The sequence below is a fragment of the Musca autumnalis genome, unplaced genomic scaffold (assembly GCF_047663935.1).
Source record: "Musca autumnalis isolate F117 unplaced genomic scaffold, ASM4766393v1 scaffold_1, whole genome shotgun sequence".
Taxonomy (NCBI): Eukaryota; Metazoa; Arthropoda; class Insecta; order Diptera; family Muscidae; genus Musca; species Musca autumnalis.
This window is the reverse complement of record NW_027411644.1, coordinates 66,823,333-66,849,346: the sequence shown is the minus strand read 5'-3', so window position 1 is coordinate 66,849,346 and position 26,014 is coordinate 66,823,333. Positions and strand designations below refer to the sequence as shown.

Genomic DNA, 26,014 nt, shown 5'->3' with positions numbered 1-26,014 from the left:
AATGAAGTTGTAACATGCGGACTCGACGACAACGGATGTTGAAGTAAGGACGGCGTTAATGAGCAATGATGACGAGGAGTAGCCTGTTTTTGGTGTTGTTGTTGTTGTTGTGGAACGGCAACAGCAGCAGTTCGCACCGAGGAAATCAACTTTTGACGAAGGCAAATTTTTAACTGAGAACTTGAAAATTCGGTTTGTTGTGAAAATACACGAGAAAAATGCAAAAACAACGGCGGCAATTCAAACAGCAGCATTACCAACGACGTTATTGTTTTGTCTTTTTGTTGTTGTTGTTGTGAAAAACTAAATAAATTTTAATAAAAAACAATTGCTTGTGGGGCGCTAATGATGTTGGCGACGATGACCGCCACGACGAACACTGCAATTAAGATTTTGTTGTAGTTGTTGTTGCTGCACAGATTTGGCGTATATTTGATTTTCTCGTTGACTAGATTTTCAAATAATTTTTTTCTTGTTATTTTCTGTTGTTGTTTCTTCTAAGGCAGACACACATAGACAATGTTTTTTTGTTTAATCCTATTGAGTTTTCTTTCTGGCTTTTCTTTATGTATCGAGTATTCATAGCTTAGCTATTATTGTTTAAAACAAATCTCATTTTTTAGTTTTATTCAGACTGATTACATTTTGGCCACATCGCGCTACATAGGGATTCGAATCAATTGCGCTAGATGAACCTTTCACAAGCACCACGAAGTACTAGGACAATAAATTTCATGTAAATAAGACAATTAGAAAAAGAAGAAAAATAAACGTGTTGGCGCACATTTATCTGTTAAGAAAACATTGGTAGAGAGAAAAATCATTAGCGTTAAATTTACAATAAAAAAGTGAATGTTTTCTTGACAATAATTGAACTTTTTTTATAGAAAAGGTCAATTCAGCCAAATTTTTCTATTGAAAAAGTTCATTCAGCCAACTTTTTCCTTAAAAATCTAAATTCAGAAAACTTTTTCAACAGGAAAAATTCAATTCAGCCAAAGTTTTCTTTGGAAATGCTTAATTAGGATTACATTTTCTATAGTAAAACTCAATTTAGCCAACTTTTTCTACAGAAAAACTCAATTCAGCCAACCTTTTCTATCGAAAAAATCAATTTAGCCGTCTTTTTCTATAGAGAACTCAATTCAGTCAACTTTTTTATTGACAAACTAAACTCAGCCAACGTTTACTATAGAAAAACTCAATTCAGCCAACGCTTTCCTTGGAAATACTCAATTCAGTCAACTTTTCCTATTGAACATATCAACTCAGCCAAGTTTTTCTATGGAAAACATCAATTCAGCCAAGTTTTTATATGAAAGAACTCAATTAAAATTTTTCATAGAAGCCACAAATTCAGCCAAGTTTTTATATGGAAAAACTCAATTCAGCAAAGTTTTTCTTTCGAAAAATTCAATTCTGCAAAGTTTTTCTATTGACAACCTCAATTCAGCGAACTTTTTCTATAGAAAAACACAATTCAACCAACTTTTTCTACTGAAATACTCAATTCCGCCAACTTTTTCAATGAAAAGCACAATTCAGCCAACTTTTTCTATAGAAAAAATCAATTCAGCCAAATTCTTCTACCAAAAAACTCAACTCAGCCAAGTTGTTGTATAGAAAAAATTAATTCAGCCAACCCTTTCTATTGTAAAACTAAATTCATTTATCTATTTCTATTGAAAATCAATTCAGCCAACTTTTTCTATAGGAAAACATAATTCAACCAACTTTTTCTACTGAAAAACTCAATCCAGCCAACTTTGTCTTTAGGAAAAACTCAATTCACCCAATTTTTCTATTGAAAAACTCTATTCAGGTTACTGTTTCCATAGGAAAAACTCAATTCAGCCAACATTTAATATATTCGGCCAAGTTCGTCTATAGAAAAACTCAATTCCGCCAACTTTTTCTTTGAAAAAACTCAACCCAGCCAAAAACTCAACCCAGCCAAGCCAACGTTTTTCTATAGAAAAACTCAATTCAGCCAACATTTTCTATAGAAAAACACAATTCAACCAACTTTTTCTACTGAAAAACTCAATCCAGCCAACTTTGTCTATAGGAAAAACTCAATTCACCCAATTTTTCTATTGAAAAACTCTATTCAGGTTACTGTTTCCATAGGAAAAACTCAATTCAGCCAACATTTAATATATTCGGCCAAGTTCGTCTATAGAAAAACTCAATACCGCCAACTTTTTCTTTGAAAAAACTCAACCCAGCCAATATTTTCTTCGGAAAACTCAACTCAGCCTACTTTTCTATAGAAAAACTCAATTCACCCATTTTTTCTATTGAAAAACTCTATTCAGATAACTGTTTCTATAGGAAAGACTCAATGCAGCCACCTTTTTCTTTGGAAATCTGAATTCAGCCAATTTTTTCTTTAGAAAAACTCTATTCAGCCAATATTTTCTATTGAACAACTCAATTCAGGCATCGTTTGCTATAGAAAAGTTCAATTTAGCCAACTTTTTCTATAGAAAAATTCGAATCAGCAAACATTTTCTTTTGAAATTCTAAATTCAGCTTACTTTTTCTTTGGAAAAACTCAATTCTGCAAAGTTTTTCTATTGAAAACTTCAATTCAGCCAATTTTTTCTTTGCAAAAACTCAATTCAGCGAACTTTTTCTATAGAAAACTCATTTAATCTAACTTTTTCTATAGAAAAACTCAATTCAGACAACTTTTTCTACTGAAAACCTCAATTCAGCCAACTTTTTCTATGGAAAGCACAATTCAGCCAACTTTTTCTATAGGAAAAATCAATTCAGCTAAATTTTTCTACCAAAAAACTCAACTCAGCCAAGTTGTTGTATAGAAAAAATGAATTCAGCCAACGTTTTCTATAGAAAAGCTCAATTCAGCCAACTTTTTATATTGAAAAACTCAATTCAGCCAACTTTATCTATTGTAAGTCTAGATTCATCCATCTTTTTCTATTGAAACTCCATTCAGCCAACATTTTCTATAGAAAACACACAATTCAGCCAACTTTTTTCTATAGAAGACTCAATTCAGCCAAATTTTTCTATAGAAAAACTCTATTCAGGTAACTGTCTCTATAGGAAAAACTCAATTTAGCCAAGATTTAATATATTCAGCCAAGTTGGTCTATAGAAAATTCAATTTAGCCAACTTTTTATATTGAAAAACTCAATTCAACCAACTTTTTATATTAAAAAACTCAATTCAGCCTACTTTTTCTAGATTAAAACTCAATTCAGCTAACTTTTTCTATAGAAAAACAGAATTCAGCCTACATTTTTCAGAGAAAAATTCTATCCAACTAACTTTGTCTATAGGAAAAACTCAATTCAGCCAACTTTTTCTATAGAAAAGCTCAATTCAGCGAACCTTTTCTAAAGAAAAACTCAATTCAGCCGACTTTTTCTATAGAAAAACTCAAGTCACACTACTTTTCCTATAGAAAAATTCAATTCAGCCAACTTTTTAACAGAAAATCTTAATTCCGACATTTTCCACTAGAAAAACTGAATTCACCTAACGTTTTCTATTGATATACTCAATTCAGCTAACTTTTTCTTTGGAAAAACTCAATTCAGCCAACTTTTTCTTTGGAAAAACTCAATTCAGCCAAAACTCAATTGAGCAAACTTTTTCTATTGAAAAACTCAATTCAGCTAACTTTTTCTTTGTAAAAACTCAATTCATTGAACTACTTCTATAGAAAAACTCAATTTATTCAACTTTTTCTTTGGGAAAACTCAATTCAGCCAACTTTTTCCTTGGAAAAACTCAACTCAACCAAATTTTTCTTTGGAAAAACTCAATTCAGCTAACTTTTTCTGTAGAAAAACTCAATTTATCGAATCTTTTCTTTGGAAAAACTCAATTCAGCCAACTTTTTCTACAGAAAAATTCAATTTAGCCAACTTTTCTTATAAAAAAACTTAATTCAGCCAACTTTTTCTTTGGAAAAACTCATCTCAGCCAAATTCTTTTTTGGAAAAACTAAATTCAGCTAACTTTTTCTACAGAAAAACTCAATTCACACTACTTTTCCTATTGAAAAATTCAAATCAGCCAACGTTTTAACAAAAAAGCTTCATTCAGCCTTTTTTTTCTATTGAAAAACTCAATTCAGCTAACTTTTTGTATTGAAAAACTCAATTCAGCTAACCTTTTCTTTGGAAAAACTCAATTCAGCCAACTTTTTCTACATAAAAACTCAATTTAGCGAAATTTTCTTATAGAAAATCTCAATTCAGCCAACTTTTTCTACAGAAGAACTCAATTCACACTTTCTTTTCTATTGAAAAATTCGATTCGGCCAAGCTTAATTCTGCCACTTTTCTATAGAATAACTGAATTCACCAAACTTTTTCTACTGAAAAACTCAATTCAGCTAACTTTTTCTTTGGAAAAACTCAATTTATCCAACTTTTCTTATAGAAAAACTCAATTCAGCAAACTTTTTCTATAGAATATCTCAATTCAGCCAACTTTTTCTTTGTAAAAACTCAATTCAGCTAACTTTTTCTGTAAAAAAAAAACTCAAATCAGCCGACTTTTTCTACAGAAAAACTCAATTCACACTACTTTTCCTATTGAAAAATTCAATTCATCCAACTTTTTAACAGAAAATCTTAATTCAACCATTTTTCTATAGAAAAACTGAATTCAACTAACTTTTTCTATTGATAAACTCAATTCTGCTAAATTTCTCTTTGGAAAAACTCAATTCAGCTAACTTTTTCTATAGAAAAAACTCAATTTATCCAACTTTTTCTTTGGAAAAACTCAATTCAGCCAACTTTTTCGTTGGAAACCCTCAATTTAAATACTCAATTTCAATACTTTTTCTATTGAAAAATTAAATTCAGCCAACTTTTTAACAGAAAAGCTTAATTCAGCTAACTTTTTCTTTGGAAAAACTCAATTCAGCTAACTTTTTCTTTGGAAAAACTCAATTCAGCTAACTTTTTCTTTGGAAAAACTCAATTCAGTCAACTTTTTCTTTGGAAAAACCCAATTCAGCCAACCTTTTCTTTGGAAAAACTCAATTCAGCCAACTTTTTCTATAGAAAAACTGAATTCAGCCATGTTTTTCTACCGAAAAACTCCATTTAGCCAACTCTTTCTATAGGAAAAACCAAATCAGCCAACTTCTTGTATTGAAAAACTCAATTCAGCTAACTTTTTCTATTGAAAAACTCAATTCAGCCAACTTTTTCTAAGAAAAAGTCAATTCAGTAAAGCTTTTCTAAGAAAAATTTAATTCAGCAAAGGTTTTCAATAGAATTTTAAGACAATTTAATATTCGTATTTTTGTACCACACATGTTTTTTTTATTTTTGTTGTGATATAAAACCCCACCTCGAAGAGAGATAATATGTACCACCACACAATACAACAGATGCCGTGGTCCATTTGCCAAAAAAGAAAATTGATTTTGAAATATTTGTGATCGTGCATGCATGTTTAATGAAGAATGCATCCCACCATCTTCTAATCAAATGCTACATCAACAGAAAAGTTAATAAAACATTAAAGCCACAAATGTTATTTGTATGCAAAATATACAATTATTTGTGTTGTTGGGGGGGGCTTTGTTGTAGTTTTTGTTCGAAGAACAAATGAAAATAAACAATGGGGAAAATAGAAATAAGTTCCTGACGGCGTCAAGACAAACTTGTCTGGTATTTTTCTGTGTCTTCTTGGTGGTAAATAAAGATGGTGGTGACCTCCCACTTCACCCCGTCCTCCTGCTTGTCATTCAAAATTTTAAATTTACGAAAAAGAATTACCCACATCTGCTAACAAATTAGAGGAGTGAATTGCAGCAGCATACCACCTAGTGGGGGCGAAGGGAGGCAGAGGGTGCTCCTCCTTTCAAATTTGTTTGCTTTTTTCTTACCTGACGTTGAGAAATTACAATAATTTCGAATGCCAACAAATTAATTAGCCAAAAACAATTATTAAACGAATTTTCTACTTAATATAGAATTTGTATTCTCGAAGATGACAAAGATACGTACATACGTACATATTTCTATATATAATTAAATAAATTTGTGTGAATATTTATATTTATCAACCAACAACGTTGGTCAAAAGTCTGTGCCAGAATACAAATGAAACAAAAAAAAAAAATGCACCAAACAGTTTCATTTTGGTTGTCTACATTATTTCCTATAAATTATTTTTGTCGACGCATGGCGTATAATATGTATGTGGATGTTGGTATGTGTATTGTATATTTGTATACTTACTTACTTAGCTGGCCCATTACAGAACATTTGTTCTATAGGCCGAACTAAGAAGAGATCTCCATTCCTCTCTATTTGTTGCTTTGCTCTCTGGAATACCGCGCCTTGTCATCTCATCATCCACTTGTTTGCGCCATCTATTCCTTGGCCTGCCAATTCTGCGTGCACCGCCATGTGGCATGTATTCATACGCCTTTTTAGTGGGTTCATCATCGCTCATTCTTTTGATATGGCCTAGCCAACGCAATCGCTGCATCTCGATACGTTTAACAATATTGATGTCGTTGTATAGCAGATACAGCTCGTGGTTCATGCGACGTCGATATTCACCGTCAACGCAGATTGGTCCGTAGATCTTTCGAAGAATTTTTCTCTCAAACACACCAAGCACTGCCATGTCTGCTTGCGCAAGTACCCAGGCTTCGGAGCCATACATCAGCACGGGTAGTATCAGTGTTTTGTAGAGCGTTATTTTTGTTTGACGAGATGTGGCTTTGTTTTTAAACTGCTTACTTAATCCAAAGTAGCATCTGTTGGCCAATACAATTCTTCTTTTTATTTCACAACTGATGTCGTTTGTTGTGTTGACGGAGGTGCCGAGGTAGACGAAGTCTTTTACTACCTCAATATTATAGGAACCAACTTCCACAGTCGGTCCGAGCTCAATGGACGCATTGCGCGTCGACACCATCAACTTGGTCTTCTCACCGTTTACCGCCAGACCCACTTTAGCAGATTCTCCTTCGACTTTTATAAAGGTATCAGTTATTTCTTTTACTGATCGACCCATGATGTCTATATCATCAGCATAAGCAAGTAACATGTGACTATTGGTGTAGATTGTGCCACTTCTTTTGACGTTTGCCTCTCGTATAACCTTTTCTAGCAGGATGTTGAAGAGGTCACACGAAAGGCTGTCTCCTTGTCTGAAACCTCTTTTGGTACCAAACTCTTCGGAGAGGTTCTTTCCTATTTTAACTGAGGACCTCGTGTCAGTTAAAGTCATTTTACAAAGCCGGATGAGCTTTGCGGGAATACCAAATTCAGACATGGCTTGGAATACCTTTGAGCGCAGCGGACTGTCGAAGGCTGCTTTATAATCGACAAAAAGGTGGTAGGTGTCGATCTGCATCTCTTGGGTCTTCTCCAGGATTTGCCGCAGGGTAAATATCTGGTCAATGGTGGACTTGCCAGGTCTAAAGCCGCATTGGTATGGTCCAATAATCTCGTTGACCATTGGCTTTAGTCGTTCGCACAATATCCCTGACACGATCTTGTAGGCAATAGGGAGTAGACTTATGCCCCTATAATTAGAGCATACAGTCTTATCTCCCTTCTTGTGGACGGGGCACAGGATACTCAGGTTCCAATCGTCGGGTACTCGTTCTTCCTGCCAGATGGTGCTAACTAGCTGATGAATACACCTTATCAGCGTGTCGCCTCCGGTTTTGAACAGCTCGGCTGGTAAGCCATCGGCCCCTGCTGCCTTATTATTCTTCAGCCGATTTATTGCTGTCTTTACCTCATCTTGGCTGGGCGGTATACATTCAATACCATCTTCTGGGATTGGGACTGTGGTATCTTCGTCGTCTTCGCTGCTATTGGATACCAACAGATTTGAAAAATGTTCTTTCCATATCCTGAGTACACTATCTGTATCAGTTACCAAATTACCTTGCTGGTCTCTACAGGAGGATGTGCCTGTACCAAAGCCATCAGTTTGATGCTTGACTCTTTGGTAGAATTTTCGGACTTCATTCTGGCTCCTGTACATCTCGATTTTTTCACACTCCCGCTTTTCCATCTCTCTCTTTTTCCTGCGGAAAAGACGTTTCTCCTCTCTCCTTTTCTCCCTGTATCTCTCTCGTGCGCTACGCGTTGCTACGGATTGTAAAGTAGCCTTATATGCCGCATTTTTCTCTTCGGTGGCAGCACGACACTCCTCATCATACCATGGATTCCTTGGTGGAGGTTTCTGGTATCCAAGTATGGATTTTGCGGCTGTTTGCATGGAGTGGGCAATGCTTTGCCATTGCGCTGATATGTTATCGGGATGAGGAGGGCTTTGATTAAGCAATTGGGCTAGTTGAGTGGAATATGCTGTGGCTATCTGTTGTGATTGCAGCTTACCGATGTCTAACTTTCGTGTTGTGTCTGTTCGTACTTTGTTTGCTACGTTTAAGCGGGTGCGTACCTTTGCTGCAACAAGGTAGTGGTCCGAATCAATGTTTGCGCCTCGGAACGATCGTACATCCAACACGCTCGATGAATGTCTTCCATCTATCACAACATGATCAATTTGGTTTCTTGTTTTCTGATCTGGAGACAGCCAGGTGCCCTTATGAATATCGAGATGATTAAATCTGGTACTGCTAACTACCATGTTTTTTGCAGCTGCAAAGTCTATCAGTCTCATACCATTGTCAGATGTTTCACTGTGGAGACTGAATTTCCCGACTGTTGGGCCAAAGATATTCTCCTTTCCAATTTTGGCATTAAAATCGCCTAGAATGATTTTAATGTCATGGGCAGGGCAACGGTCATATGTTTCTTCTAAGCGCTCGTAAAATATATCTTTGGTCTGTTCATCCTTTTCTTCAGTGGGAGCATGAGCGCAAATAAAGCTGATGTTGAAGAATTTAGCTTTTATTCGAATTGCAGCAAGTCTTTCATTCACTGGAGTGAAGCTGGATACAAGATGTTTTAGTGTATGTCTTAACAAATAAACAAATAACCATAAAGAAAATTAAATTAATGTTTATATTATGATGACGATGATGAACACACCCAACGGTGTGGGGATATAACTATTGGGGCAGGTGAGCTATGGGAAAATTACAAGGAGATTATTTAATATTTTGGAATTGCTTTTCCAAATCGTATTTCGCAGTATCGATTTTAAAGAATCCAAAAAAAACCAACATCGGTTAATATGCCACAGTAACAAACCTACTATAGGCATTATCTATCCTTCAGTAAATATTCCTTCACTTACTTTAGGATACATGACCAATGATTTCTTTCTATGTATTCTATGCTGAAAAAGTAGACGTGAGCCACGATATTGGCAGGCACCTTTACCTGCCTAAAAATAAATCAATTTAGCCAACCTTTTCTGTAGGCAAACTCAATTTAGCCAATTTTTTCTACCGAAAAACTCAACTCAGCTAAATTTTTCTATGGAAAACATCAATTCAGCCAAGATTTTATATGGAAAAACTCAATTCAGCCGGATTTTTCCATAGAAAAAATAAATTCAGCCAAATTTTTCTATTGAATGCCTTAATTCAGCCAACTTTTTCTTTAGAAAACCTCAATTCAGCAAAGTTTTTCTATAGAACATCTCATTACATCAAACTTTTTCTTTAGAAAAACTCAATTTAGCTATCTTTTTCTTTGGAAAACCTCAATTTAGCCAACTTTTTCTATAGGCAAACTCAATTCAGCCAAATTTTTCTATTGAAAAACTCAAGTCAGCTAAATTTTTCTATGGAAAACATCAATTCAGCCAAGATTTTATATGGAAAAACTCAATGCAGCCAGATTTTCTATAAAACTTTTTCTTTAGAAAAACTCAATTCAGCTAACTTTTACTTTGGAAAACCTCAATTTAGCCAACTTTTTCTATAGGCAAACTCAATTCAGCCAAATTTATCTATCGAAAAACTCAACTCAGCTAAATTTTTCTATGGAAAACATCAATTCAGCAAAGTTTATATATGGAAAAACTCAATTCAGCCAGATTTTTCCATAGAAAAAATAAATCCAACCAACTTTAACTATTGAAAACATTAATTCAGCCAATTTTTTCTTTGCAAAACTCAATTCAGCGAACTTTTTCTATAGAACATCTTATTTCATCAAACATTTCTTTAGAAAAACTCAATTCAGCTAACTTTTTCTTTGGAAAATCTCAATTTAGCCAACTTTTTCTATAGGCAAACTCAATTCAGAAAAATTTTTCTATTGAAAAACTCAACTCAGCTAAATTTTTCTATGGAAAACATCAATTCAGCCAAGTTTTTATATGGAAAAACTCAATTCAGCCAGCTTTTTCCATAGAAAACATAAATTCAGCCAAATTTTTCTGTTGAAAACCTCAATGTAGCCAACTTTTTCTTTGGAAAAACTCAACTCAGCAATGTTTTTCTATTGAAAACCACGCAAAAACTCAATTCAGCAAAGTTTTTCTATGGAACATCTCATTTCATCAAACGTTTTCTTTAGAAAAACTAAATTCAGCTAACTTTTTCTTTGGAAAACCTCAATTTAGCCAACTTTTTCTATAGGTAAACTCAATTCAGCCAAATTTTTCTATTGAAAAACTCAACTCAGCTAAATTTTTCTATGGAAAACATCAATTCAGCCAACTTTTTCTTTACAAAAGCTCAATTCAGCAAAGTTTTTCTATAGGACATCTCATTTCATCAAACTTTTTCTTTAGAAAAACTCAATTCAGCTAACTTTTTCTTTGGAAAACCTCAATTTAGCCAACTTTTTCTATAGGTAAACTCAATTTAGCCAATTTTTTCTACCGAAAAACTCAACTCAGCTAAATTTTTCTATGGAAAACATCAATTCAGCCAAGATTTTATATGGAAAAACTCAATTCAGCCGGATTTTTCCATAGAAAAAATAAATTCAGCCAACTTTTTCTATTGAAAACCTTAATTCAGCCAACTTTTTCTTTAGAAAAGCTCAATTCAGCAAAGTTTTTCTATGGAAAATCTCATTTCATCAAACGTTTTCTTTAGAAAAACTCAATTCAGCTAACTTTTTCTTTGGAAAATCTCAATTTAGCCAACTTTTTCCATAGGTAAACTCAATTCACCCAAATTTTTCCATTGAAAAACTCAACTCAGCTAAATTTTTCTATGGAAAACATCAATTCAGCCAAGTTTTTATATGGAAAAACTCAATTCAGCCAGCTTTTTCCATAGAAAACATAAATTCAGGCAGATTTTTCTGTTGAAAACATTAATTCAGCCAACTTTTTCTTTGGAAAAGCTCAATTCAGCAAAGTTTTTCTATAAAACAACTCATTGCATCAAACTTTTTCTTTAGAAAAACTCAATTCAGCTAACTTTTTCTTTGGAAAACCTCAATTTAGCCAACTTTTTCTATAGGCAAACTCAATTCAGCCAAATTTTTCTATTGAAAAACTCAACTCTGCTAAATTTTTCTATGGGAAACATCAATTCAGCTAAGTTCTTATATGGAAAAACTCAATTCAGCCAGCTTTTTCCATAGAAAACATAAATTCAGCCTAATTTTTCTGTTGAAAACCTCAATGTAGCCAATTTTTTTCTTTGGAAAACTCAATTCAGCAATGTTTTTCTATTGAAAACATCAATTCAGCCAACTTTTTCCTTGAAAAAAAACTGAATTCAGCCAACTTTTTCTGTTGATAACCTCAATTCGGCCAACTTTTTTTTATTGAAAACTTCAATTCAGCCAATTTTTTCTTTGCAAAAACTCAATTCAGCGAACTTTTTCTATAGAACAACTTATTTCATCAAACTTTTTCTATAGAAAAACTCAATTCCGACAACTTTTTTTAAGGAAAGCTTGATTCAGCCAACCTTTTCTATAGAAAAAAATCAATTCAGCCAATTTTTTCTACCGAAAAACTCAACTCAGCCAAGTTGTTGTATAGAAAAAATGAATTCAGCCAACTTTTCCTATACAAAAGCTCAATTCAGCCAACTTTTTCTATAGAAAAACACAATTCAGCCAACTTTTTTCTATAGAAGAATCAATTCAGCCAACATTTTCTATAGAAAACACACCATTCAACCAACTTTTTCTATATAAAAACTGTATTCAGCCAACTTTTTCTATAGAAAAACTCAATTCACCCAATTTTTTTCTATTGAAAAACTCTATTCAGGTAACTGTCTCTATAGGAAAAACTCAATTCAGCCAACACTTTATACATGACCAATGATTTCCTTCTATGTATTCTATGCTGCAAAAAGTAGACGTGTGCCACGATATTGGCAGGTACCTTTACCTGCCTAAAAATAAATCACCAAAATAGACACGAAAAAGAAAATTGAATTCGGTTAGATTTTGTAAGAAACTGCAGCTCATCGTATGCATTGCATTGACGTGACATATACTCTCTAATAATCACCTTGGTAATGATTCAATCGATTTAAATTCATTTTGAATGCCAAGAAACAAAAAATAAACAAAATATGAAAATAACCAAACGTGAATACAAATGAAACTGAAATCTAAGAACGAACAACAGAGACGTTGTGGGTTAGAAGGATAATCAACATAGAGGAGACTATGTCGGCCAGAGAGGGTGCATTAGACAATTGGTATTTATCGTAACCTTAGTTGACAATAGTGACCAAGAAATATATCTAAATACATATGTATGTACCTACGTACAATAGAAATCCTCATTGCTCCTCTGTCTTCATTTTATAAATGTTTTTTTTTTTTTTTTTTTTTTTCAAAAGAATACTAATAAATCTTACATTGAATTAGCAAAAGAAGTCATGCATGCCAGCATCTAATTAATGCGAAAACAAAAAACAAAACCAAATTCTCAAAACAACAATGTTTCAATTTTCAAACAAAAGAAACAAATTAAGAAACTGACAGCAGAGTGCGAGAAAAAAAGACAGCAGCAGCAGGTCCAACATCTCTGCGCTATGCAGCGAAAATTATTTCCCAGCAATTTATCTAAGCAACCAAAACATAATAAATTGTCTCGCTAAGTATGAAAATTCTTTGGGAAATTGGAAACAGAAGAAGAACTAAAACAAATTAGAAAAAAATACTAAGTAATTTAAAAGAAATGGGTTAGAAGGAGAGTTAAGAGAGAATAAATTATTTCAATCTTTTTCCATTAAAAAAAAAAAGTAAATTTAGCCAACTTTTTCTATATAAAAAGTCAATTCAGCAAACTTTTTCTATTAAAAAAGTATATTCAGCCAACTCTTTGTATAAAAAAGTAAATTCAGTAATTTTTTCTATAAAAAAAAATAAATTCAGCCAACTTTTAAATAGAAAAAAAGGCTAACTCTTCTATAGCTGAGACATAATTTAGGCAACATATTTACAAAAAAAAAAATTTTATGCAGCCAAATTTTTCTATAAAAAACCCCAATTCAGCTAACCTTTTCCACAGAAAAAGTCAATTGAACCAACTTTTTCTATAGAAAAAATCAATTCAGCCAAACTTTTCCATAGAAAAAGTCAATTCAGCCAAGCTTTTCCATAGAAAAAGACAATTCAGCAAACTTTTCCAATATAAAAAGTAAATTCAGCTAACGATTCTTACAGAAAAAGTCAATTCAGCCAAGTTTTCTACAGAAAATAATACTTAGCAACATTTTTCATATATAAAAAGTAAATCCACCAATCTTTTTTCTGAGAAAAAGTCAATTGAGCTAAATTCAGCAAACGCTTTCAATAGAATTGTCTATTCAACCAACCTTTTCTGCCGAAAAAGTCAATTCAGCTAACTCTTTCTATAGAAAAAGTCAATTCGGTCAACTTTTTCTACCGAAAAACTCAATGCAACGGACTTTCTCTTTAGAAAATGTCAATTCATCCAACTTTTTCTATAGAAAAAGTCAATTCAGCAATTTTTTTTACCGAAAAATCAATTCTGCCAACTTTTTTTATACAAAAGCCAATTCAACGGACTTTTTTCAATAGAAAAAGTCAATTCAGAAAACTTTTTTTATAGAAAAAGTCAATTCAGCAAACTTTTTTCTATGGAAAAATTCAATTCAGCCAACTTTTTCTATAGAAAAAATCAATTCAGCCAATTTGTTCTATAGAAAAAAGTCAATTCAGCAATTTTTTTCTACCTAAAAATCAATTCTACCAACTTTTTCTATAAAAAAGTCAATTCAGCGGGCTTCTTTAATAGAAAAAGTCAATTCAGAAAACTTTTTTATAGAAAAAGTCAATTCAGCAAACTTTTTCTATGGAAAACCTCAATTCAGCAAACTTTTTCTATGGAAAAAGTAAATTCAGCAAACTTTTTCTAAAGAAAAAGGTAATTTAGCATTTTTCTTCTACCGAAAAAGTCAATTCAGCCAGATTTTTCTATAAAAAAGCCAATTCAGAGGACTTTTTCAATAGAAAAAGTCAATTCAGAAAACTGTTTTATAGAAAAATTCAATTCAGCCAACTTTTTCTATAGAAAAGTCAATTCAGCATACATTTTCTATCGAAAATGCCAATTCAGCGACATGTTTGTATAGAATAAATCAATTCAGCCAACTTTTTCTATTGAAAAACCGTACTCACCCAACTATTTCTATAGAAAATTCATCCAATTTTTTATAGAATAAGTTAATTCAGTCATTTTTTCTATAGAAATAATCAATTCAGTCAGCCGGGTTTTTTATAGAAAAAGTCAATTTGGCCAATTTTTATACAATAAGTTAATTTAATCAACTTTTTTCTATAAAAAGTAATTCAGCAAACTTTTTCTATGGAAAATGCCAAATCAGTAAATTTTTCTATAGAAAAACTCAATATGGCCATCTTTAAATGGCTATAGAAAAAACTTATTTTAGGCAACTCTTTTAGAGAAAAAATCAATTCAGCCAAGATTTTCTATAGAAAAAATCCACCTTTTCTTTAGAAAAAGTCAATTCAGCCAAATTTTTCTACAGAAAAACCCAAATCAGCCAAGTTTTTCTATCGAAAAAAGCCAAATCAGCCGAGTTTTTCCATAAAAAAGTCAATTCAGCCATCTTTTATAATAGAAAAAGTAAATTCAGCCAGCTTTTTCTACGAAAAATGTCAATTCAATTCTTTGTATAGAAGAGTCAATTCAGTCAATTTTTTACGATTCAGCCAACTTTTAAATGGAAAAAGCTAATTCAGCTAAAAAATTAAATCCAGCCAACTTTTTCTACAGAAAAAAAATTAATTCAGTCAACTTTTCTATATAAAGCCACTTCAGCCAACTTTTTCTATAGAAAAAGTAAATTCAGCAAAATGTTTCTATAGAAAAAAACAATTCTACCAACCTTTTCTGTAGAGAAAGTCAATTCTGCCAACCTTATCTCAAGAAAAGTCAATTCAGCCAACTTTTTTCTATAGCAAAAGTCAATTCAGCCAACCTTTTCTTTAGTAAAAGTCAATTCAGCCAACATTTTCTATAGAAAAAGTCAATTTAGCCAACTATTTCTACCAAGAAAGTCACTTCAGTCAACTTTTTCTTTTGAGAAAGTCAATTCAGCCAACTTTATCTGTCGAAAAAAAAAACAATTCAGCCTATTTTTCCTATCGAAAAAGTCAATTCAGCAAACTTTTCCTATCGAAAAAGTCAATTCAGCAAATTCAGTCAATTTTTTACAATTCAGCCAACTTTTTAATGGAAAAGGCTAATTCTGCTATAGAAAAATGCAATTCAGCCAACTTTTTCTACAGAAAAAATCAATTCAGTCAACTTTTTCTATGTAAAGCTGGCTGAAGTCAACTTTTTCTATAGAAAAAGTCAATTCAGCAAACTTTTTCAATAGAAAAATTAAATTCAACCAACTTTTAAATAGAAAAAAGCTAATTCAGCTATAGAAAAACTCATTTCAGCAAATTTTTTCTATCGAAAAATTCAATTCAGCCAACTTGTTTTATCGACAAAGTCAGTTCAGCCAACCTTTTCTCTATAAAACATCAATTCAGCCAACACTCAAATAGAATAAGCTAATTCAGAAAAAAAAAAAAAATAAACTTTCTATCGAAAAATTTAATTCAGCCAGCTTTTTATATGAAAAATGTCAATTAAATTCTTTAACTCTTTGTATAGAAAAAGTCAATTCCACCAATTTTTTCCAATTCTGCCAACTTTTAAATGGAAAAAGATAATTCAGCTATAGAAGAATTCAATTCAACCAAATTTTTCTATCGAAAAGTTCAATTCAGCAAAGTTTTCTGCTGAAAAAATCAATTCAGTCAAATTATTTTATCGACCATGTCATTTCAAATAACTCTTTCTTTCGAAAAGTGGTTCCAGTCCTCTTTTTGCTATCGAAAAATTAAATTCAGCCAACTTTTCCTCTTGAAAAATTCAATTCAACCAATTTATTTTATGGGTTATGTATATTCAACCAACTTTTTATATGGAAAACAAAACTCAGGTAAATTTTTCTCCAGAAAAAGTCAATTCAGCCAACTTTTTCTCAAGAAAAACTCAATTCAGCCAACATTTTCCAACGCCTTTTATGAGCAAATTCAACCATTGACTAATATAACCCCACAACCTTATCTCGAGTCCAATAAAACGTTTCTTCATAATCTCAAGTGGTAAATAAAGGGTGGTATTATTTTTGGTAGAATTGGTAATTCAAAACAATACTCAATATCTTGTCTGAGTTAGTCATAAATAATATTTTATTGATCGGAAGAAATTTTTATGGTCAAAACAATTGGCATAGAATTTCGAAAAAACCGTCAAATTTTCAAAAATAAATTGGCAAAATTTGAACAATAATTGTGAAATAATTTGAAATAAGGTGCTAGTTTAAGATTAGATGACGATCTGCACACTTATTGTGAGCGTGTGACCATGTTTTGATGATGGTGTTAAAGCGTAATGCTTCCCTTGAACCGAGTTAGCTAATGATTTGATCTCTTCACCATCATGAATACAACAAATTACACCAATTGTGACATAAGGAGATTAATAATAGCAATGTTCCCGCACTTTTAGTAAAGTAAAAGTTGCAACAAGATCAAACTGTCAATATTTGCTGCCACATCCAAAGAAAAGATATTGAATCATCGTCTAAAACTGTTAGAAATGTCTAAATAAGCAAACGTGTTGTGTTACTTTTTGCTCATCCAAATTCGTGAGGTAAAAAAATTCTAAAGAGAACAACGCTATTCGTCGACATTTTTGTTTAATGTTGGCTTATGTGCTGCTGCTGATCAAGGGCTGTTTGAGGATTGTTTTGAAAATGTCACCAGCCCCCCTATTCTGTAACTTTTTAACAACTTTACTCATTGTTTATTTTACAACAATTTCATTTGTTTGTTTTGTAGTTGTTACAAAAACAAAAGAAATTTTAACAACTTTTGAATCGATAAAAGTTACAGAATTCCTATACAGGTCTTGTTATGTTCCCATAAACGTCCCCGAAGGGAAATGTTTATACGTGCACGCCGATTCACATTAGCACAATGACCGAGTATATTTATCTGTCAGCAAAGCCTACTGATTCTCTTTTACTGAATTCATATGACAATTGTTTAACATACAGTTTTGGCCCATAGAAACATAGATGCTGATAATTATCAAAAGTTAGAGAATATTATTTAAGCATATATATTTTGGCACAATTCCGAAAATATCGAAATACTAAAATATTATTTAAAATCACTTAGTCTTTTTGCATATTTCAAATATGTGGCGTATAATGCATATATCAGTCATACGCCAACTTGTTCGGAGAATTTATTAGTACTTATACGACCAAGCGGTCAATAACAATAAATAATGAATATAACGGCTGATCTTTTGTGACCATTGCACATATGTTTTAAGTGACTAGGCTTTGTCAAATGTATTGAAGACCAATACAGGCTAATTTTGCGACCTTCAGCAACCAGAAAAAATTTCAAACAGGCCACTTTTGCTAAAAATGGCTCTTTTGAGGACACTTACGAATACACATTTTATAAAAAAGGTGCTTTTGAGGACATTTTCTATAAGAAAGTGGATTTTCGGAACATATTCTATATGAAGACGTATTTTTGGGGACACGTTATATATAAAGTTGGTGTTTTCGAGGACACCATATATAAGAAAGGATGCGTTTGAGGATACTTTACATAAAAACACTTTCGATAAAAAATGGTGCTTTAGGGGACACTTTGGATAAAAAATTGCCCTTTTGAGGACATGTTCTGTAAGAAATGGGATTTTGGGAACATATTCTATATTAAGGCGTGTTTTTGGAGACAGATTTTTGAGGGCACTTTATATAATAACAAATGCGTTTGTGGACAATTTCCATATGAAAGGCTGCTTTTGAGGACACTTTACATGAGAAATAGGTCTTTTGAGGATACTTTATATAATGATGGGTGCTTTTGAGGACATATCTAAGAAAGGGTACTTTTGAGTACACCTTTTATAGAAGGGAATTATTGAGAACAGTTTCTGTAAGAAAGAGGATATCATCTGAAAGAATGGGTGCATCTGATGATACTTTTTATAAGTAAGGATACTTTCGAAGACAGTTTTCTATTAGAGAGTTATTTTGAGGACACTTCTTACAAGAAGGGGTGCTTTTGACGACACCTTATATAGGAAAGACCGATTTTGAGGACAAGTTATATACGAGAGAATGCTTTTAAGGGCACCTTACATAAGAAAGAAGACAACTTATATAAGAAAGGGTGCTTTTGAGGACACTTTCTATAAGAAAGGGTGCTTTTGGGGACACTTTCTATAAGAAATAATTTATTCGAAGACACCTTATATTAGAAAGGGTGCTTTTGAGGACACTTTCTATAAGAACGGGTGCTTTTGAGGACACTTTCTTTAAGAAATGGTGCTTTTGAACACACTTTCTATAAGAAAGGGTGCTTTTGAGGAAACTTTCTATAAGAAAGGGTGCTTTTGAGGACACCTTATATAGGAAAGGCTTGTTTTGAGGACACCTTATATAAGAAAGGCTGCTTTTGAGGACACCTTATATAAGAAAGGCATCTTTTGAGGACACCTTATATAGGAAAGACTTCTTTTGAGGACACCTTATATAAGAAAGGTTGCTTCTGATGACACTTTCTGTAAGAAAGAGTGCTTTTGAGGACACTTTCTGTAAGAAAGGGTGCTTTTGAGGACACTTTCTATAAGAAAGGGTGCTTTTGAGAACACATCCTATATGACAGGGTGCTGCTGAGGACACTTTTTATAGGAAAGGTTGCTATTGAGGACACTTTCTATAAGAAACGCGGAGCTTTTGAGGACACTTTCTGTAAGAAGGGTGCTTTTGAGGACACTTTCTATAAGAAAGGGTGCTTTTAAGAACACATCCAATAAGACAGGATGCTGCTGAGGACACTTTCTATAAGAAAGGGTGCTTTTGAGGACACTTTCTAGAAGAAAGGGTGCTGCTGAGGACGCTTTTTATAGGAAAGGTTGCTTTTGATGAGACTTTCTGTAAGAAAGGGTGCTCTTGAGGACACTTTCTTGAAGAAAGGGTGCTTCTGATGACACTTTCTGTAAGAAAGGGTGCTTTTGAGGACACTTTCTATAAGAAAGGGTGCTTTTGAGAACACATCCTATATGACAGGGTGCTGTTGAGGACACTTTTTATAGGAAAGGTTGCTTTTGAGGACACTTTCTATAAGAAACGGTACTTTTGAGGACACTTTCTGTAAGAAAGGTTGCTTTTGAGGACACATTCTATAAGAAAGGGAACTTTTAAGAACACATTCTATAAGACAGGATGCTGCTGAGGACACTTTCTAGAAGAAAGGGTGCTGCTGAGGACACTTTCTGTAAGAAAGGGTGCTTTTGAGGACACTTTCTGTAAGAAAGGGTGCTTTTGAGGACACTTTCTGTAAGAAAGGGTGCTTTTGAATACACTTTCTATAAGAAAGGGTGCTGCTGAGGACGCTTTTTATAAGAAAGGTTGCTTTTGAGGACACTTTCTGTAAGAAACGGTGCTTCTGAGGACACTTTCTGTAAGAAAGGGTGCTTTTGAGGACACTTTCTATAAGAAAGGGTGCTTTTGAGGACACTTTCTATAAGAAATGTTGCTTTTGAGGACACTTTCTATAAGAAAGGGTGCTTTTGAGGACACTTTCTGTAAGAAAGGGTGCTTTTGAGGACACTTTCTGTAAAAAGGGTGCTTTTGAGGACACTTTCTATAAGAAAGGCTGCTGCTGAGGACGCCTTTTATAGGAAAGGTTGCTTTTGAGGACACTTTCTGTAAGAAAGGGTGCTTTTGAGGACACTTTATATAAGAAAGGTTGCTTTTGAGGACACTTTCTGTAAGAAAGGGTGCTTTTGAGGACACTTTCTGTAAGAAAGGGTGTTTTTGAGGACACTTTCTATAAGAAAGGGTGCCTTTATGGACACTTTCTATAAGAAAGGGTGCTTTTGAGGGGACACTTTCTGTAAGAAAGGGTGCTTTTGAGGGGACACTTTATGTAAGAAAGGGTGCTTTTGAGGACATTTTCTATAAGAAAGGGTGCTTTTGAGGACACATTCTGTAAGAAAGGGTGCTTTTGAGGACACTTTCTGTAAGAAAGGGTGCTTTTGAGAAGGTTCCTTTTATAGGAAAGGTTGCTTTTGAGGACACTTTCTATAAGAAAGGGTGCTTTTGAGGACACTTTCTGTAAGAAAGGGTGCTTTTGAGGACACTTTCTGTAGGAAAGGGTGCTTTTGAGGACACTTTCTATAAGAAAGGGTGCTGCTGAGGACGCTTGTTATAAGAAAGGTTGCTTTTGAGGACATTTTCTGAGAGAACGCTGCTGAGAACGCTTTTTATAGGAAAGGGTGCTTTTGAGGACACTTCCTATAAGAAAGGTTGCTTTTGAGGACACTTTCTATAAGAAAGGGTGCTTTTGAGGACACTTTCTGTAAGAAAGGGTGCTTTTGAGGACACTTTATATAAGAAAGGTTGCTTTTGAGGACATTTTCTATAAGAAAGGGTGCTTTTGAGGATACATTCTGTAAGAAAGGGTGCTTTTGAGGACACTTTCTGTAAGAAAGGGTGCTTTTGAGAAGGTTCCTTTTATAGGAAAGGTTGCTTTTGAGGTCACTTTCTGTAAGAAAGGGTGCTTTTGAGGACACTTTCTGTAAGAAAGGGTGCTTTTGAGAAGGTTCCTTTTATAGGAAAGGTTGCTTTTGAGGACACTTTCTGTAAGAAAGGGTGCTTTTGAGGACACTTTCTGTAAGAAAGGGTGCTTTTGAGAAGGTTCCTTTTATAGGAAAGGTTGCTTTTGAGGACACTTTCTGTAAGAAAGGGTGCTTTTGAGAAGGTTCCTTTTATAGGAAAGGTTGCTTTTGAGGACACTTTCTGTAAGAAAGGGTGCTTTTGAGAAGGTTCCTTTTATAGGAAAGGTTGCTTTTGAGGACACTTTCTGTAAGAAAGGGTGCTTTTGAGGACATTTTCTATAAGAAAGGGTGCTTTTGAGGATACATTCTGTAAGAAAGGGTGCTTTTGAGGACACTTTCTGTAAGAAAGGGTGCTTTTGAGAAGGTTCCTTTTATAGGAAAGGTTGCTTTTGAGGACACTTTCTGTAAGAAAGGGTGCTTTTGAGGACATTTTATATAAGAAAGGTTGCTTTTGAGGACACTTTCTGTAAGAAAGGGTGCTTTTGAGGACACATTCTGTAAGAAAGGGTGCCTTTATGGACACTTTCTATAAGAAAGGGTGCTTTTGAGGGGACACGTTCTGTAAGAAAGGGTGCTTTTGAGGACATTTTCTATAAGAAAGGGTGCTTTTGAGGGCACATCCTATAAGAAAGGGTGCTTTTGAGGACACATCCTATAAGACAGGGTGCCGCTGAGGACACTTTCTATAAGAAAGGGCACTTTCTACAAGAACGGGTGCTTTGAGGACACCTTACATAAGAACGTGTGCTTTTGGGGACACCTTGTATGGGAAAGGGTATTTTGAGGAACCTTAAATGAGAAAGGTTGCTTTTGAGGACACCGTATATATGAAAGGATGATTTTGAGGACATGTTGTATGGGAAAGGGTGCTTTTGAGGACACCTTGTATGGGAAAGGGTATTTTGAGGAACCTTAAATGGGAAAGGTTGCTTTTGAGGGCAACGTATATATGAAAGGATGCTTTTGAGGACACCTTATATAGGCAAGAGTGCTTTTCAGGACACCTTAAATAAGAAAGGGTGCTTTTGACACCTTTTATGGGAAAGGATGCTTTTAAGGACATGTTGTATGGGATAGGGTGCTTTTGAGGACATCTTATATGGGAATGGGTGCATTTGAGGGCACCTTATATAGGAAAGGGTGATTTGGGGACGCCTTATATGAGAAAGGGTGATTTTGAGGACATCTTACATAAGAACGGGTGCATTTGAGGACACCTTATATTGAAAAGGGTGCTTTTGAGGACACCTTATATAGGACAGAGTGTTTTTGAGGGCACCTTATATAGGAAAGGGTGCTTTTGAGGACACCTTATATATAAAAGTGTGCTTTTTAGGACATCTTATATGAGAAAGGGTGATTTTGAGGACACCTTTCATAAAAACGGATGCTTTTGAGGACAAATTATATTGGAAATTGTGCTTTTGAGGACACCTTATATGGGAAAGGGTATTTTGAGGACCCTTAAATGGGAAAGGTTGCTTTTGAGGACACCTTATATATGAAAGGGTGCTTTTGAGGACACCATATATAGGAAAGAGTGCAGCTTAAATAAGAAAGGGTGCTTTTGACACCTTTATGGGAAAGGATGCTTTTGAGGACACCTTATATTGGAAATGGTGCTTTTGAGGACACCTTATGTAAGAAAGGGCGCTTTTGACGACACTTTTTATAAGATAGCCTGCAGTTGAGGACACCTTATATAAGAAAGATGTCATCTTTTACTAGTAGTCTGCTTTGGAGGACACTTGCTACAAGAAAGTGTTTGAGGACACCTTACATAAAAAGGGGGCTATTGAGAACACCTTATAAAGGAAAGCGCACATTTGAGGACACCTTATATAAGAGGGAGTGCTTTTTGATGTCACCTTATAAAAAAGAGGGTGTTTTTGAGGATATTTTCTATAAGAGAGGGTGCCTATTAAGGACTTTCATTTTCTATAAGAACGTGTTCTTTTGATGACATGTTCTTTAAGGGGTGAGCACCACTTGTTATCTTGGAGATCAAAATCTAGTCCTTCATAGATCGATTTTGTTTTTTTTGTCCGTTTAATGACCAGTTCTCAGTTTTTTAAGTCAACAATTTAAATTAAGATTTTTTAGTCCACCATTTCAGTAAAATTTAATATTTTTTTAAAAAAATCGATCGATGATGGGCTAGGTCTTTATGTTCTACATAAGCCCACAAAAATGGAATATGATCGGTTAATTTTTTCGAGCCAGAGTTGGCACCGCAAAACCTTTTGCAAAAAAGGATTCGTGGGCAGCCATTTGCAACTTTCAGCTTCACAAGGGGGTCACCTCTTAAGAAATTGTGTCTTTGATCACATTTTCTTTAGTGTGTTTTGAGAAAGGACACTTTGTATAAGAAAGGTTGCCTTTGAGGACATTTTAAGAAAGGATTCGTTTGATGAAATTGTCCATAAGCAAGGGTGCTTCTGAGGACACTTCATATAAGAAAGGGTGCTTTTAGTGTCTTTCTATAAGAACGATTGTTTTTGAGGGCACCCCATTCCATTAAATGCAGTTCTTTGGAGGCGCATTAAAAGAAGGGGTCTTTTTGAGGACACTTTCCACAACAAAGGACGATTTTGAGGACATATTCTTTTGAATAGGCTGATTGTGATAATTAAATGTGAACGCGTAACTTCAACAAATATTGTAAATATGTGACGTATAATTTGTACATTACTCATACGCCGACTTGCTCACACAAATTACTAATACTTATACGCCTAACTAATCTACACAGCCATACATCACATATTTTACTACATTCTAAGGAAAAATTAAATATTCTAAATATTTTTCTTTTTCAAATTCCATGATTATATTTTAATCTTTAATTTTCCAAGAATAAATATCACACTTAATCCCCATCAAACAAATATTGTGTTTTTGTGGTCAAATCAAATATGTGTGAGCATCACTTCTATTTGTTGTCTAGAGATATGTGGAGGAGAGAGACTAAAATTCGAAATCAAAAAACACACGCCACCGCTTAAGTTGACAAATGAAAATTAGCTAAAAGAAAAAAAATCGTTCAAATTTTGTATACAAAGAAAATCAAACAACAACTAACAAAGAAGTGAAAAAAAAACGAGAAAACAATAATAGTGTTCTGGGTTAAAATTAAAAATCCGAAAAAAACATTGTCATCATGATGTCTGTCTGTTTAGAAGAATCATTTGTCACTTATACATACATACATACACCCGCAATACTACACATTTATTTTGTATGCACGGTGGGTGGATTGGCGGTGTATGGTAGGTAGGTACTCGAGTAATTTAAACTAATTCAAATTCATTTACAAGTTAATAAAAAAAGAACAGACAAATGAAAACCACTGCAACAACAACAATAGCAGCAACTATAAATTATTTGAGATAAACTGTAGCACGGCGCCGTCCATCACAGTTAAAATCCCCGAAGAAGATGAGACACACGCGAATTTTTGTTTGTTTGCTTGTTACACACACACACTTGTTGTTGTTTGTTTCAAATGATAATTGTTTGCTTTTCCGTTACGTTCACTTCAGTGATGCTGATGATTTAGAGTATAATTTCAAGATAAAACAACTTTTTTATATATGACTTTTCCAAATTTGTATATTTTAATATTCACTTTATAATTTCATTTTCATTACAACTACTTTATTAAAGAGGATCTTCTTTATTCTTTTAGTAAAGCATTTTGTTTTCTTTTCTATGGGCATACAATTTATTATTTTAATTTCCATGTAATTTCTTTTGTTTGGTTTCTTTAGTTTTTTGTATTTTTTTATATAATAAATTTTCAATTTTCACACGCGTTTATTTTTCATTTTGCCCGTCTATAGTCTCGTCGTCGCTGCTGTTCGTTCTAAACATCTCGAATTTTCAAAACAAACTGAAAATTAAATTTGTTTTCAACAGAAGCATTAACGTTTGCCATTTTTTGTTGTTCATTCATATATCCATTCATTCTTTCCTTTTATTCTCCTCCTCATTGTGGATCTGTTGCGGATCTCTGCAGAGCGAATTGGGTGCCGTCGTTTCTATTCTATTAAGGCGGCGGGTGGCCATTTGGCATCATTGACCGTTATAATATGTATTGGACAGTATTTGAAATTGCTGAGAATATTGAGTAGACAGACAGACAGTGAGACCTAATTCTCTTAATATTTTCTTTTTTTTTGGGGAAGGCAAAATCGTAGGACGAAAGAAAAAAAAAGAAAACACATCAAATATTTTAATATCGACTTTTGAATCATGGAACCGAATACATTTATCAACCGATTAAAAACACAATAATTGGAACCTGTCCTTACTTTTGAGGACACTCTCTACAAAGAAAAGTGCTTTTTCGGACACCTTCTATAAAAAGGGTGGTTTGGAGGACACTTTGTATAAGAAAGTATACTTTTTAGGACACCTTATATAAGACCGGATGCTTTTGAAGACACGTTATATCAGAAAAGGACATCCTATATAAGTAAGTCTGAAGATTTTGGGGACACTTTCTATAAGAAAGTGTGCTTTTGAGGACACTTTCTATAAGAAAGGGTGCTTTGAGGACACTTCCTATAAGAAAGGGTGCTTTGATGACACTTTCTATACGAAAGGGTGCTTTTGAGGACACTTTCTATAAGAAAGGGGTTTTTGAAGACACTTTCTATACGAAAGGATGCTTTTGAGCACACTTTCTATAAGAAAGGCTGCTTTGGAGGACACTTTCTATAAGAAAGGCTGTTTTTGAGGACACTTTCTATAAGGGTGCTTTTGAGGATACCTTCTATAAGAAAGGGTGCTTTTGAGGACATTTTCTATAAGAAAGGGTGCTTTTGATGACACATTCTACAAGAAAGGGTGGTTTTGAGGACACTTTCTATAAGAAAGGGTGCTTTTGAGGACACTTTCTATAAGAAAGGTTGCTTTTGAGGACACTTTCTATAA

At 33.7% G+C, this 26,014-nt stretch overlaps 1 protein-coding gene and 1 long non-coding RNA gene across 14 annotated transcripts in view; both read right to left on the bottom strand.

Moving 5' to 3' along the window:
- The window catches only part of SNF4Agamma (SNF4/AMP-activated protein kinase gamma subunit), a 501,567-nt gene that overhangs the window by 8,902 nt on the left and 466,651 nt on the right, over nt 1-26,014 (bottom strand). The gene's annotated exons all lie outside the window — the stretch shown is intronic.
- LOC141400699 (uncharacterized) lies at nt 313-24,853 on the bottom strand. The gene is made up of 3 exons (XR_012412175.1): nt 24,733-24,853; nt 24,282-24,371; nt 313-448 (listed from the first exon to the last, which is right to left on the bottom strand). It is a non-coding gene; the product is annotated as an uncharacterized lncRNA (long non-coding RNA).